Source organism: Capricornis sumatraensis, chromosome 6 (assembly GCF_032405125.1).
Source record: "Capricornis sumatraensis isolate serow.1 chromosome 6, serow.2, whole genome shotgun sequence".
Classification (NCBI taxonomy): Eukaryota; Metazoa; Chordata; class Mammalia; order Artiodactyla; family Bovidae; genus Capricornis; species Capricornis sumatraensis.
The window spans coordinates 46683865-46696627 of record NC_091074.1 but is presented as its reverse complement, the minus strand read 5'-3'; positions in this window follow the sequence as shown (position 1 = coordinate 46696627).

Here is a 12763-nt window from a genome sequence, read left to right as displayed (position 1 = left end):
GGAGTGATTTGGAAATGATTCAGTTTTCTGACTTGAGCAGAGATGCACAAAGGCACTGAGATGGCAAAACCTGAAGAGAAACAGATTCATGGATGAATGAACAAGTGCTTCATTTTGAATAGTTTGAGATGGTTGACATATCCACATGTAGATAACAAAACAAGTTTCAATTCTGGAGCTCAGAGGTACTATGCACAGAGATAATCTGCACCATAGTTGTTTTCAGTCAGTTCAGTTCAGTCACTCAGTCATGTTCGACTCTTTGTGACACCATGAATCACAGCAAGCCAGGCCTCCCTGTCCATCACCAACTCCTGGAGTTCACTCAAACTCACGTCCATCAAGCCAGTGATGCCATCCAGCCATGTCATCCTCGGTCGTCCCTTTCTCCTCCTGCCCTCAATCCCTCCCAGCATCAGGGTCTTTTCCAATGAGTCAACTCTTCACATGAGGTGGCCAAGTTATTGGAGTTTCAGCTTCAGCATCAGTCCTTCCAATGAACACCCAGGACTGATCTCCTTTAGAATGGACTGGTTGGATCTACTTGCAGTCCAAGCGACTCTCAAGAGTCTTCACCAACACCACACTTCAAAAGCATCAATTCTTGGGCACTCAGCTTTCTTCACAGTCCAACTCTCACATCCATACATGACTACTGGAAAAACCATAGCCTTGACTAGATGGACCTTTGTTGGCAAAGTAATATTTCTGCTTTTCAATATGCTATCTAGGTTGGTCATAACTTTCCTTCCAAGGAGTAAGCGTCTTTTAATTTCATGGCTGCAGTCACCATCTGCAGTGATTTTGGAGACCAAAAAAATAAAGTCTGACACTGTTTCCACTGTTTCCCCATCTATTTCCCATGAAGTGATGGGACCAGATGCCATGATCTTCATTTTCTGAATGTTGAGCTTTAAGCCAACTTTTTCAGTCTCCTCTTTCACTTTCATCAAGAGGCTTTTTAATTCCTCTCCACTTTCTGCCATAAGGATGGTGTCATCTGCATATCTGAGGTTATTGATATTTCTCCTGGCAATCTTGATTCCAGCTTGTGCTTCTTCCAGCCCACCATTTCTCATGATGTACTCTGCATATAAGTTAAATAAGCAGGGTGACAATATACAGCCTTGATGTACTCCTTTTCCTATTTGGAACCAGTCTGTTGTTCCATGTCCAGTTCTAACTGTTGCTTCCTGACCTGCATATAGGTTTCTCAAGAGGCAGTCAGGTGGTCTGATATTCCCATCTCTTCCAGAATTTTCCACAGTTTATTGTGATTCACACAGTCAAAGGCTTTGGCATAGTCAATAAAGCAGAAATAGATGTTTTTCTGGAACTCTCTTCCTTTTTCCATCATCGAGCAGATGTTGGCAATTTGATCTCTGGTTCCTCTGCCTTTTCTAAAACCAGCTTGAACATCTGGAAGTTCACAGTTCACATATTGCTGAAGCCTGGCTTGGAGAATTTTGAGCATTACTTAACTAGCGTGTGAGATGAGTGCAATTGTGTGGTAGTTTGAACATTCTTTGGCATTGCCTTTCTTTGGGATTGGAATGAAAACTGACCCTTTCCAGTCCTGTGGCCACTGCTGAGTTTTCCAAATTTGCTGGCATGTTGAGTGCAGCACTTTCACAGCATCATCTTTCAGGATTTGAAATAGCTCAACTGGAATTCCATCACCTCCACTAGCTTTGTTCATAGTGATGCTTTCTAAGGCTCATTTGACTTCACATTCCAGGATGTCTGGCTCTAGGTGAGTGATCACACCATCATGATTATCTTGGTCGTGAAGCTCTTTTTTGTACAGTTCTTCTGTATATTCTTGCCACCTCTTCTTAATATCTTCTGCTTCTGTTAGGTCCAAACCATTTCTGTCCTTTATTGAGCCCATCTTTGCATGAAATGTTCCCTTGGTATTTCTAATTTTCTTGAAGAGATCTCTAGTCTTTCCCATTCTGTTCTTTTCCTCTATTTCTTTGCACTGATCGCTGAGGAAGGCTTTCTTACCTCTCCTTGCTATTCTTTGGAACTCTGCATTCAGATGCTTATATCTTTCCTTTTCTCCTTTGCTTTTTGCTTCTCTTCTTTTCACAGCTATTTGTAAGGCCTCCCCAGACAGCCATTTTGCTTTTTTGCATTTCTTTCCCATGCGGATGGTCTTGATACCTGTCTCTTGTACAATGGCATGCACCTCCATCCATAGTTCATCAGGCACTCTATCTATCAGATCTAGTCCCTTAAATCTGTTTCTCACTTCCACCGTATAATCATAAGGGATTTGATTTACTGTTACCTAATTTATTTTCAGTAAGAGAGCAATTTCATAACTGTATCTTCTAGATTTAGTCACCACAAAATTGCAGCTTAAATCCTAGCATAAGCTTGGCAGTATGGAGACTCTTTTTAAAGACTTGTTATAAAAACACTTATAAAGCAAACTTCAAAATATGAAATGCATCACTGAGCTCATGTACCCAAGGGCCTTCAAATTAAGGTTGATTATGCACCCACCATGCACTAAGCTACATGCTTTACATGCATTATCATAGTCTGCAAAGTGGTTCTATTACTTTGCCTAGTTTACAAATGAAGAAACCAAGGCTTAGAAAGATTAATGCATTTTCTCAATGATATTTGGCATCACAGTTTAGTGACTAATAAAGCTAGGACTAGAAGTCAAGTTTATCTTTCATTGTTTTCTTGGAGGTCATTTTATGTAACATGACCACCCCAAATGTCAGCAGCAACATTTTCTTTTCCTAGAATATGAAATATTACTTCCTTCCCCAGCCCCAAGTCTCCTTTTTCTCTACTAGATTTTCTCCCCCAACCCTGTTCCTTCTCTCTGCTGTTTCTTTCTTTCATGGAGCCTATTAAACAGAGTGAAGTAAGCCATAAAGAAAAACACCAATACAGTATACTAACACATATATACAGAATTTAGAAAGATGGTAATGATAACCCTGTACGCAAGACAGCAAAAGAGACACAGATGTGTAGAACGGACTTTTGGACTCTGTGTGAGAAGGCGAGGGTGGGATGATTTGGGAGAATGGCATTGATACATGTATACTATCAGGTAAGAAATGAATCACCAGTCTATGTTTGATACAGGATACAGGATGCTTGGGGCTGGTGCACGGGGATGATCCAGAGAGATGATATGGGGTGAGAGGTGGGAGGGGGGTTCAGGATTGGGAACACATGTACACCTGTGGCTGATTCATGTCAATGTATGGCAAAACCAATACAGTATTGTAAAGCAAAATAAAGTAAAAATAAAAATTAAAATAAATAAATAAATAAAAGGTAAGATTCGAAATGAAAAAAAAAAACAGTTCCTATCTGAGTGATGGATGAGGAAGGATGGCTAAGAATCCAATATTCCAATAATACTGGTTAATTTTGGCTTTCTCGAGACACTGTTAAATATGCTACTAACTGAGAGCTACAGAGAGAAAATAGTCACTCTGGTCTGGTACTGGAAAACTCATTTGCCTTCATTATAAAACCATTATGATTTGATGGATGGGGAATGAACTGTTGTTACAACAGCTGTTATAGTCATTAATTACTCAAGTAGACTATAAGGAAAGGACATTCTGCTTTTGCAAAACAACTTACCACACCCTTCATATGGTCTCATTTTACTGTGTGTAAGTCAGTCTCAAAATTAATACAAAGTAATTTTGCAAACTAGAGACTGCCAAAATTGATTTCAATGTTGGTGTTGAAATTGTCTTTTAAAGTATTTTATTGTATTCTCCCTCTAGACTTCCAGAATACCAATGGTCAATTTGGCAAATTATTCCTCTCATATAGCCAATTGTTGACACCATACTTTTTATCCCTAAAGACCTATGAATTATTTTTTAAATGAAAGGGAAAAAAAAGAACATAATAAACTATGTTAACACTTCCTGGGCATGTACACCCGTGGTGGATTCATGTCAATGTATGGCAAAACCAATACAGTATTGTAAAGTAAAATAAAGTAAAAATAAAAAATTTTTTTTAAAAAAAGAAGTAATTTGAGCTATTGTGAATCTTCCTGTTGGATGGTATAGCAGACACTGCTCATGATCTACATAACATGTGGGGTAATCAGACCATCCCTCCTCCTAGTTCATGAATAATGAGTCTTATCATTTTCAAAAGACATCTGAAGTGTTTTCTGTTTTTCACTGTTACAAGCTGCATTGCGTTTAATATTCCTTTCTTTATATGTCTTCCAGGGCATATATGCAAAAATTTCTCTTTAAGAGTGGGACCGATGAATCATGGGGTATTGTATTACTTTCTTTAATTTCAGAGTGCTTATACCAATTTGCATCCCCATCCACAGTCTAAGTATTCCTCTTATTTCACATTCTCACCAAAACTACTTATTGTTAGCTTTTTATTTTTGCAAGTCTCATGGGTAAGATGACATGGTACTATGTTATGATTTTAATTTGTATTTCCTTAACTACTGAGGTAGAACATTCTTTAATAGGTTAATTTGTTATGCAGCTTTCTGTTTCTATGAAATGATTTTTGAGCTTTTTCCTATTTCTCTATGAACTTTTTTCTAACTTAAATGTAGAACTTATGTATGTATCCTGGATACTGACTTTTTGTCAGTTTTATCAGTTGCCAACGTCTTCTTCCAATTTGTGCCCTATATTAGTAATTTCTCTTTGTGCTGTCTTTGGTAAAGGGAAATTCTTAATTTTAACATAGCTGAGTTTATGCACCTTTAATGATTTATGCTTTCTGTATTTTTTAAAGAAATCCTTCCCTACTCCATGCCATCCACATCATTAAGACATTTTTCTATACTGTTTCTAACAATTTCATTATTTTGCTCTTCATGTTGAAATCTGAATACATCTGCAGCCTATTTTGCCACGTGGATAATCAATTTTCCCAGTATCATTTCTTTAAACATTCATTCTTTCCTTCACTTATTTGCTGTAAGTTTTCATATACAGTGTAAGTTTTCATATATACATGGACCAGTTTTCTTATGCCTCTATTCTGTCCCATTACTCTATTTGTCTGTCTTGATATCTAATAGCATTTTGGTAAAGCAAGTCCCCCAAGCTAATACTTCTTCAAGAATGACATGTATTCTTATAGTTCTTTGCATTTCCACATGAATTTTAGAATTGATTCATCAGGTTTAAATATACAATTGGGGGACTTCCCTGATGGTTCAGCAGTTAAAAATCTGCCTTTGAATGCAGGAGACACAGGTTCGATCCCTGGTTGGGAACTAAGAGCCCACAAAGCCCACGCGCTGCAGCTACTGTCTGTGCACTCTAGAGCCTGTGGTCCACAGGAAGAGAAGCCTGAGCACTGCAACTACAGAAAGACTGTGTACCACAACGAAGACCCATTTAGCCGAAATAAAAAGTAAAATAAAGTCTTTTTAAATTATAAATTAAAATAAACAGTTGACACTTGTGATTGAAATTGCACCGAATCTGCTGATCACTTGGAACAAGTTAAATATTTACAATAACACATCTAATTCGTGAATGTGATTTATTTCTCCATTTAGGTATTTTCTAATGTCTTTTGATAATGTTTTATAATTTATGCCAAAACTTAGTTGGACTCACCTTGTTAAGTTGGCTCCAGAACTTAACATTTCTTAATGTTATTGTAAATTTTATTAAAGCATACTTTTTGTTGCTATTGTATAGAAATATAATATTTCTGGCATATTTATATTGTGCCAAATAGGCTTGCTAAACTTTCTTATTAATTCTAGTAATTTATCTATTGATTTTCTAATCTTTATACATTTTATTCTTTTTTCTTGCTATATCACACTGGCTAGAACCTTCAGTACCATATTAAAAGAAAGCAAATGATAGACACTCTTCTTGTTCCTAATTTAAAAGCAAATTCTTTCAACATTTCAACACTGAATTATGCCTATATCTAAAGCTGAAGAAATTGTACTGCTCAGCAGTAAAGCAGTTGCTCAAGATCATAAAGCCTTTAAGTGATAACTCGAGGATTCAACATTAATCCAAGACCCATGTTTTTTGTTTTTTTTTTTAATCAATTTGTGTCAGTGGCCAGAAATTTGACCAGAGAGACTTAAATTAGGCAGAAGCAAGGGGATACATTTGGATTTAAGACAATCTAACCCAACTCATATACACCCGTGGCTGATTCATGTCAATGTATGGCAAAACCAATACAGTACTGTAAAGCAAAATAAAGTTAAAAAAAAAAAAAAGACAATCTAACCCAAAGTAAAAATTAAAAATAAAAGCCTTAGAGCTTTGCTAAAACTTCAAAAAATTCTGGTAACCATCCTGAGGTTCAAACATGGACATAATCCTTAAAATATCCTGATAGTTCCTTGCTTCTCACAAGGATAAAGTCCCAATTCTCAGCAGAATACCCTTCGAGATTCACTTCTAGCTACCTTATCCCCAAACACCTTCAACACTGCAGGATCCACTATTCTCTAAACCTGTCATACATTTTCATCTCCTGTGACTTTGAGCATTCAGTCCTACCTGTTCTACAATTAAGAATCTTAAACATCAATTAATTCATTCATTCAACTAACAAATACTTACCAAGAGCCTTGAATATGGCAAAAGTTGTGGTAAGCACTGAGGATATAATGGTGCAAAAAACAGTAAAGTCCCGGCATTTGTCAAGGCTTTAGAAAATAGGAAATTGTGAGAAAAGAACAGAAGACAGAATAGCAGTGTTCTAATTGTATTTCTGTTTGCTTTAATTGAATCTGTGATTTGTAAGCTGGGTTACCCATTCTGAAGTCCCCTATCTTTCTGACTTATCCTTTTACTTCTCGTATTAGTCAGTTCTCCAGAACAAAACAAATGGATCAATGTGTACCTGTGAATGTATGTACAACACATATAGAGAAAGAGAGAGATTTTCAGGAGTTGACTCACATGACCGAGGGGGCTTGGTGAGTCTAAACTACGATGGGTAGGCCAGCATGCTGAAAATTCAGGAAAGAGCTGCAGTTTGAGTCCAAAGGCAGTTTGTTGGCAGAATTCCTTTTTACTTTGGGAAGGATGGAGGAAAGGTGTCAAGTCTATTGAAACTTTCAACTGACTGGATAAGACTCACCCACCCATTATGGAGGACAATCTACTTTACTCAAAGTCTAACAATTTAAATGTTAATCTCATCCAAAATATACCCTAACAAAAACATCAAGAATAATGTTTGACCAAATCTGACATATAAAATTAGCCATCACACTTATCCTTTCCTCTCTTTTCTACACTCTTGAATTAATTTTTTTAAAGGAGAACGAGCAGGAGAAGGGAGAGGGGGATAGGAGGAAAGTCTCAAGAATAACCATCTGCTTTTTTCTCTTTTTCTACAAGCTTAAGCTATGAGGACGGTGTGGTTGAAGAAGGGCTCAATTGTTCAGTCTGTTTGTCTTCATGCTCATCTCCCTCAGAAGCTCCAAGTACATCCATAGATCATTTGGCAAATGCTCCTACAGCTGGAGGGAAAAAAATCTTATAAAGTAGAGTAGTTATTTTCTTTCTTAGGAGAAAAATAAATGTAAAACTGTTTCAGATTTGGGGTTTATATTCACAAAAAGGGCCCACATAGACTCCCCTTTCTGAAAGAAATTTAGTTTTAAATGTTAAATAACAGAAAATAATCCTTTGAAGTCATATAAAAATAATATAGGAAAGAAAGACATACTGAATATAAAATGAGGTCCTTTTGGGGATATCAGAAGCAATAAGTATTTATTTTTCTAAATCTCTCTTCCACACAGATTGAAAAAGATGTATCAAATAAAAAAATGTATCCTGCTTGCAAAATCATGTAAAATAGTTCCTTCAGGATAGGAATAAAGCTCTGTTAATTGACAGGGAAATATCAATAGATAAAACATTACAAGGGTGCAAATATACAAATCTGAATTCACCCTGGATTAGCTGAAGAGGCCATCATGAGAAGAGTCCACACTACCATCTAGTGGTTCATCTAAGGAAATGACATTTGTACCCTTCAATATGTTTCAACTAGTTAGGCAATCCAGTCGTTATAAATGGACCATTTTGCTCCGAGAGAAAACACGCTAAGAAAAATTAAACAGATATACAGTGTGCCATGGCAAACATATCACTGGACTAAGAAGTCTGATATCTGAATTCTAGCTGTGAGTTCTACTTTTCATAGCTGTGTGATTTTGAGCAAACTTTACCTTTCCATACTCGATCCTCGTCTGTAAAATAAAGTGGCTGCCCTAGGGCTTCTCTCGTGGCTGAGCGGTAAAGAATCTGCCTGCAAATGCAGGAGACACAGGTTTGATCTCTTTCTGGGAGGATTCAGCATGCCATGAGGAGACTAAGTCCATGCACAGCGACTCTTGAGCCTGTGCTCAAGAGCCTGGCAGCACAACTACTGAGCACACAAGCCGTAAGTACTGAAGCATGTGAGCCCAGAGACCATGCTCTGCAACAAGAGAAACAACGGCAACGAGAAGCCCTCTCACCGCAACTAGACAGTAGCCCCTGCTTGCCACGACTAGAGAAAAAGCTTGACAGCAATGAAGACCCAGCACAGCCAAATATTTAATAATAAATATTTATTATTTATAAATAAATAAATGGGACTGTGTTAGATTAATGTTTCTCAGGGCAATTTATAACACAGTAGTCATACAATCAATTTAATGGGTCATTAAATACAGTACAATCAAAATAATGGGTCACGGGCTCATCTGCTATGTGGCAGCTGCGATCTTTCCAGGCCAGGGATCCATGTCTCCTGCCTTGGCAGGCGGATTCTTTACCACTGAGCCACCAAGGAAGTCCCATACTAGGCAGTTTTAAACAAAGTCCCGATCCTTTCTCTCCCAAATTTCAAAATAAATTGTTGTTGTTGTTCAGTCAGTAAGTCCTGTCTGACTCTATGTGACCTCATGGACTGTAGCATGGACCTCATGCTACAACCTGTCCTCCACTATCTCCCAGAGTTTGCTCAAATTCATGTCCATAGCGTCGGTGATGCTATCTAACCAGCTCGTACACTGATGCTCCCTTCTCTTTCTGCCATCAATCTTAACCAGCTTCAGGGGCTTTTCTAATGAACTGGCTCTTCACATCAGGTGGATTAAGTATTGGAGCTTCAGTTTCAGTGCTTTCCATGAATATTCAGGGTTGATTTCCTTTAGGATTGACTTGCTTGATCTCCTTGCTGTCCAAGGGACTCTCAAGAGTCTTCGTCAGCACCACAATTTGAAAGCATCACTTCTTTGGCATTCATCCTTCTTTATGGTCCAGCACTTACATCCATATATGTCTACTGGAAAAATCATAACTTTGACTATACAGACTTTTGTTGGCAAAGAGATGTCTCTGCTTTTGAATACGCTATCTAGGTTTGTCATTGCTTTCCTTCCAATGAGCAAGAGTCTTTTAATTTTATGGCTGCAGTCACTGTCAACAATGGTTTTGGAGCCCAAGAAAATAAGTCTCACTGCTTCCACTTTTTCCCATTTGCCACGAAGTGATGACACTGGATACCATGATCTTAGTTTGAATGTTGAGTTTTAAGCCAGCTTTTTCACTCTCCTCTTTCACCTTCATCAAGAAGCTCTTTAGTTACTCTTCACTTTCTGCCATTAGAATGGTGTTTTCTTCACATTTGAGGTTATTGATATTTCTCCTGGCAACCTTGATTCTAGCTCGTGACTTATCCAGTCTAGCATTTCACATGATGTACTCTGCACAGAAGCTAAATAAGCAGGATGATAATACACAGCCATGTTGTACTCTTTTGCCAATTTTGAACCAGTCTGTCATTCCATGTCCGGTTTTAACTGTTGCTTTTTGACACGCATACAAGTTTCTCAGGAGACAGGAAAGGTAGTCTGGTATTCCTAGCTCTTGAAGAATTTTCCACAGTTTTTTGTGATCCACACAGTTAAAGGCTTTAGCGTAGTTGAGGCAAAAGTAGATGTTTTTCTGAAACTCCCCTGCTTTTTCCATGATACAACGGATGTTGGCAATTTGATCTCTGGTTGCTCCGCTTCTTTGAAACCCAGCTTGTACATCTAAGTTCTCAGTTCACTCACTGCTGAAGCCTAGTTTGAAGGACTTTGAGCAGTACTTTGCTAGCATGTGAAATGAGTGCAACTGTACAGTAGCTTGGACATTCTTTGGCATTGCCCTTCTTTGGGATTGGAATGAAAACTGACCTTTTCCAGTCCTGTTGGCCACTACTGAGTTCTCCAAATTTGCTGGCATATTGAGTGCAGCACTTTAACTAGATGATAATCCTAGAAGTATCATCTTTTAGGATTTGAAACAGCTCAGCTGGAGTTCCATTACCTCCACTGTCTTTGTTTGTAATAATGCTTCCTAAGGCCCACTTAACTTCACACTCCAGGATGTCTGGCTCTAGGTGAGTGACCATACTGTTATGGTTATCCAGGTCATTAAGACCTTTTTTGCATCAGTTCAGTTCAGTTCAGTTCAGTCGCTCAGCTGTGTCCGACTCTGCGACCCCATGAACCACAGCATGCCAGGCCTCCCTGTCCATCACCAACTCCCGGAGTTCACCCAAACCCATGAGTGGATGATGCCATCCAACCATCTCATCCTCTGTTGTCTCCTTTTCCTCCCACCCTCAATCTTTCCCAGCATCAGGGTCTTTCCAAGTGAGTCAGCTCTTCGCATCAGGTGGCCAAAGTATTGGAGTTTCAACTTCAACATTAGTCCTACCAATGAACACCAAGGACTAACCTCCTTTAGGATGGACTGGTTGGATCTCCTTGCAGTCCAAGGGACTCTCAAGAGTATTCTCCAACACCACACTTCAAAAAGCATCAATTCTTCAGTGCTCAGCTTTCTTTATAGTCCAACTCTCACATCCAGACATGACTACTAGAAAAACCATTGCCTTGACTAGACAGACCTTTGTTGGCAAAGTAATGTCTCTGCTTTTTAATATGCTGTCTAGGTTGGTCACAACTTTTATTCCAAGGAGTAAGCGTCTTTTAATTTCATGGCTGCATCACCATCTACAGTGATTTTGGAGCCCCCAAAAATAAAGGCAGCCACTGTTTCCCCATCTATTTGCCATGAAGTGATGGGACCAGATGCCATGATCTTCGTTTTCTGAATGTTGAGCTTTAAGCCAACTTTTCCACTCTCCTCTTTCACTTTCATCAAGAGGCTCTTTAGTTCTTCTTCACTTTCTGCCATAAGGGTGGTGTCATCTGCATATCTGAGGTTATTGATATTTCTCCCAGCAATCTTGATTCCAGCTTGTGTTTCTTCCAGCCCAGCATTTCTCATGATGTACTCTGCTTGGAAATTAAAGAAGCAGGGTGACAAAATACAGCCTTGACGTACTCCTTTTCCTATTTGGAACCAGTCCGTTGTTCCATGTCCAGTTCTAACTGTTGCTTCTTGACCTGCATATTGGTTTCTCAAGAGGCAGGTCAGGTCATCTGGTATTCCCATCTCTTTCAGAATTTTCCACAGTTTATTGTGACCCACACAGTCAAAGGCTTAGGCATAGTCAGTAACGCAGAAATGGATGTTTTTCTGGAACTATCTTGCTTTTTTGATGACCCAGTGGATGTTGGCAATTGGATCTCTGGTTCCTCTGCCTTTTTTAAAACCAGCTTGAACATCTGGAAGTTCGTGGTTAACATACTGTTGAAGCCTTGCTTGGAGAATTTTGAGAGTAAATTCGCTAGCATGTGTGACTTAGCTTGCTTTAAATCAAAACAGCAATGAAGCAGTACCGCACACCATTTCAGAATGACTATCATCAAAAAAGTCTACAAGTAATAAATGCTGAAGAGGGTGTGGAAAAAAATTCCCTCCTACTCTGTTGGTGGGAATGTAAACTGGTAAGCCATTATAGACAACAGTATGGAAGTTCCTTTAAAAACTAAAATTAGAGCTACCATCTGATCCAGTATTCTCACTCCCAGGCATACAACTAGAAAAGATGAAAACTCTAATTCAAAAAAAATACATGCACCCCAGTATTCATAGCATCACTGTTTACAATAGCCAAGACATGGAAATAACCCCAGCACCAATCAACAGACATAAAAAAGAAAGAAAATTTGCCACTTGCAGGCACATGGATGGGCCTACAGAATATCATGGTATGTGAAATAAGTCAGACAGAGAAAGACAAGCATATATCACTTAAATGTGGAGCCTTAAGAAATAATACAAATGAATCTATATACAAAACACATAAAGAGAAAATAATCTTATGGTTACTAAAGGGGAAAGGAACTGGAGGAGGGATAAATTAGGAATAAAAGATTAACAAATATAAGCTACTATACATAAAATAGATAAGCAGCAAATATTTACTGTATAACACAGGGAACTATAGTCAATCTTATAATAAACTCTAATGAAAATAATCTGAAAAAATATGTATAACTGAATCACTTTTCTGTACACCTGAAAATAACACAATACTGTAAACCAATGATACTTCAACTTTAAAAAAAGGAGAAGAAGGAGAAGTACTGCTCTATGTGGGACTTTCCTGGTGGCACAGTGGATGGGAGTCTGCCTGCCACAGCAGAGGACACAAGTTCAATCCCTGTTCCAGGAGGATTCCACACGCAGTGGAGCAACTACTGAGCCTGTGCTCTAGAGCCCACAAGCTGCAAGTACTGAACCCCAAGGGTGTCTAGAGCCAGTGCTTCTCAAGAGAAGCCACTGCAATGAGAAGCCTATGCAAGGCAACGAAGAGTAGCTCTGCTAGCTGCAAC